Source organism: Chenopodium quinoa, unplaced genomic scaffold (assembly GCF_001683475.1).
Source record: "Chenopodium quinoa cultivar QQ74 unplaced genomic scaffold, ASM168347v1, whole genome shotgun sequence".
Taxonomy (NCBI): Eukaryota; Viridiplantae; Streptophyta; class Magnoliopsida; order Caryophyllales; family Amaranthaceae; genus Chenopodium; species Chenopodium quinoa.
In genome coordinates, this window is record NW_018744421.1 from 264,058 (window position 1) to 267,687 (window position 3,630).

Sequence of the window (3,630 nt, forward strand, 5' to 3'; positions counted from 1 at the left end):
TTGCGCTAGAGAGTAAACTCGATGAAGTCGAATGGACCAGGACACGATATGAAGAATTGATCCTACTCGACGAAAAATGACTAGAAACACTACATCACACTCAGTGCTATCAAACTCGTATGGCTAGACATTTTAATAAGAAGGTCAAGACAAGAAATATCAAAATAGGAGATTTGGTATTAAAAGCGCTAAGGAAAAATGTTTTAGATCCAAGGGGAAAGTTTAGACCTAATTGGTCTGGCCCCTACATTGTCAAAACAATCCTGTCAGGTGGTGTAGCAAAATTAACCGATATGGATGGCAATGAATTCTCAAACATGACCAATCTTGACCAACTTAAAAAATACTACCCATAATTACTTGAGTAGGACACTCAAGAGAGCTACGTTCGGCCTGATTCCTTAGGAAAGGATACGTAGGCAACCCATTACGGGTGCGGCCACTCTATTTTTCGACATCTCCGCGTTCTAGAATCAACAAAAGTCGGAAAAGCAACTGGCGTCGCAGAACAGAGCCTGGCGCCAGCAAAAAGCCATTAGCGCCAGACGACAGTATTGGCGCCTGGCGCCAGACCTCAATAGCTGGCGCCAATTCGCAATTATTGACGCCAATTCAGTAATAAAATCTTGGCGAATTTCGGTGTTTTTCGGAAAATTTTCGACGTCCGTACTCGAAGAATTTCTGGAAAATCAATTTTTTCTTGTTTTTCATTGCTTTACTAAAACAAATTTAAAGTAACAATTTAATTGAAGGCTGAAATTTCATTAATGAAATAAAATTACATTGTTAATGGAATTTAAATAAGGCTGAAATTAATTAACTTTAAATAAAAACTAAGAATCTAATAAATCTAAAGCTAAGCAATGTTCTAGTCTTTCTTTTCCTTCTTTGCTCTTTTCCAATTCTTTTCCGCCTCCTCCTCTTCATCCATTACTTTAGCTAGTAGGCATCCTTTAGAGGACCTACATTCAATCTTAGAATAGATTGTTTCTCCTTCAGCTAGCACCCCATGCTTCTTTTCCACCCAAGCCTTCTTGTCTATAACTTTCCTTTTCCCCTTGTCTTTAGTAGTATTCTTCTTCTTAGGCATAATAGGTGTCTTGAACTCAATTCTTGCACCTAAGCGTTCCTTGGCCGGTGTCACCCTGTCACCTAGACGATTCTTCACATCAGTTCTACCCTGATCAATTGAAGACTTCTTCAACAACCACTTCTTTACATCATTAGGCAAAGAAGGGGGAACCTTTTGGGTAATCACTTCCCATAAAGGTCTAGCGCTCCAGTATGTGTCAAATTTATCTACTTCTTGAGATATGGGATACTCATAGGGAGGACGAAGATCCCCGGAAGGAATATTTTGAAGCAAGCCATATTGTCTCTTTACTCTGCAGGGATAATAATATGTCATGCGAGACAAGCTTAGAAGACGGCAGAAAGGTTGCTTGTTAACACCAACCATCCTTTTTATTTTCCACCATGGGATGACCCACTTGATAGCAAAGTCACGTGATTCAAAGACTTTCTTCCACCCATGGTGCCCAATTTTAAGGATGCGCTTCTTTCTTCTTACAAAGCAAGTGGGCGTATAACTTTCAATGTCGTCCGGAGGGCTAATTAATCCTAGCCTTTCCATTAGCAACATCTGAAAAAAAAAAAAAATTTCCAATGCAAATACATTAATATTACAATACAAAAATATATTTTTTGATTTCTGTAATTAAAAATATTATTTTTCTACCTGTAATAAAATTGGAGAACCACGAAGAGGTGCTTTTGGGTCCCTTTTCAACTCATCTAGACTAATCATAGTCTCTCCAACTATTAAATGCATTGGATTTCTCCCTGATTCAATTTGTTCTAGCACAGTGGTTATAATTGATTGACCCTCATTAATTTTACCACTACTAAGACAATATTGATTAAGCATGCAGAATAAGAACGCCCTTCTTCTATATATGTGAAAAGATTCAGAAAGCGGTTTATCAAAATAATAGCGTGCGAATTCTTTTAAATTCACCACATTGCCATCTACTATATTTGATAAATCTCTTTCCTTCAAGTTAAAAAAGCGCTCAAAATCCTTATAGTAATATGCATCTACTCTAGGGATTACTACCAGGTCTATTGCAGGGAAGCCTAAAATAGCACCAAATTCCTCTGGCAAAGGGCTAATTTCATCAAACCCTATTCTAAAACAATGTGTGTCAATGTTCCAATATTCTAAAGCGGTATGTATGAAGTCTATGTCTAGATCTACCCCTTTAATGCCATATATTCCCCCCAAGTGAAATAAATCCAATTCTTTTCTTTCTCTAGCATTTAGAGATCGACACCATTCATGAGAGTATTGGGTGAAGGTTTTAGTGGCTAAAGACATGATTATTATTTTTTCTAAAGAGAAGAATAATTTTTTTCGCTGGAATTATGTGAATAATCGGCTGAGCAGGGGGCTATTTATGCACAAATTGCGAGGAGTTTCAACCTGACTGGAATACGTAGTCAGCGTCAATTGGCGTCACACACCCGAAATTGGCGTTACCCATCTGCTATTGGCGCCACACGCTAGAAATAGCGCCTGACGCCACGCGCCATAGGCTGGCGCCAGCTGGCGCCAAGTCAGCAGGACAGCCGCGCGTACTCAGTTTGCGTTCTGATTTTAATTTAGAGTCGGTTAATGACTTTATGGCCCCGTTTTAATTTCTTCTAAATATCTTTCTATCCTTTTCTTAATTAATTATTATTTTCTCTTGATTTTATATTAAAAAATCAGCCTTTCTCTCCGTTTTATTTTTCCTTTTTATTTTCCTTTTTGGGGGAGAGAGTCGGATAATACCCTCCATCAATAATAAAAATGACGGAATTTTTGCGCAAAATTATCCTCACATTTGCACACACTAACATACACTAACATAATAATAGATTTACAGAACAAAGTGTCTAAATAACAAGTCAAAGGCAAAGTTCTATAAAAAGTCAAAATAAAATGCATATACAGAAGTGAACTACGTCGCCGGAGGACGTAGGCCCATCATGCCATAAAACTGCGCCGTCCGAGGAGTCACCTCTCCACTAGCTCCAGCCTCAGCACCAGCTCCAGTCTCCGTAGGAGGAGGGAAACTCAAAACAGGACCGCTCCAGCCAAGGTCAACCTGAGGCTGAGACCGCGGAGGCTGCTGCGATGACGAGCCAACCTCGTACATCCCACCACCTCTGAAAGCCGAGGTAGCCTCTCCCACCGGTGCAGCAGGAGCACCCTCAGAAGAAGACCCTGAGCCCTCAGCAATGTCGGCTCGAGCAGCCTCGGAACGACCACCTCTAACCCTTGACGAAGTACGACGACGTCTCGAGCTAGATCTCGCTGGCTCTCTCCGCCCCTCAGGCCTCGTATGGGTGTGAGAAGCAATCGGTTGACCCTGCAAAAAGAAATAAATCAGAAATAAGGTGAAAACTGAAGCATAGTGCAAAAACAATAAGTAAAGAAAAGTTACCTCTCGGACAGCGTCGCCTCGACAACAGGTAGCCGCGTTCCTCAACCGGACGAGTTGGCTCCGGAAGGCATCTATGCATCGTGCCATAGCTGAAACCACCTCGCGTGAGAACTGTCAAGGAAGGTTAAGTCAGTAAAAATGC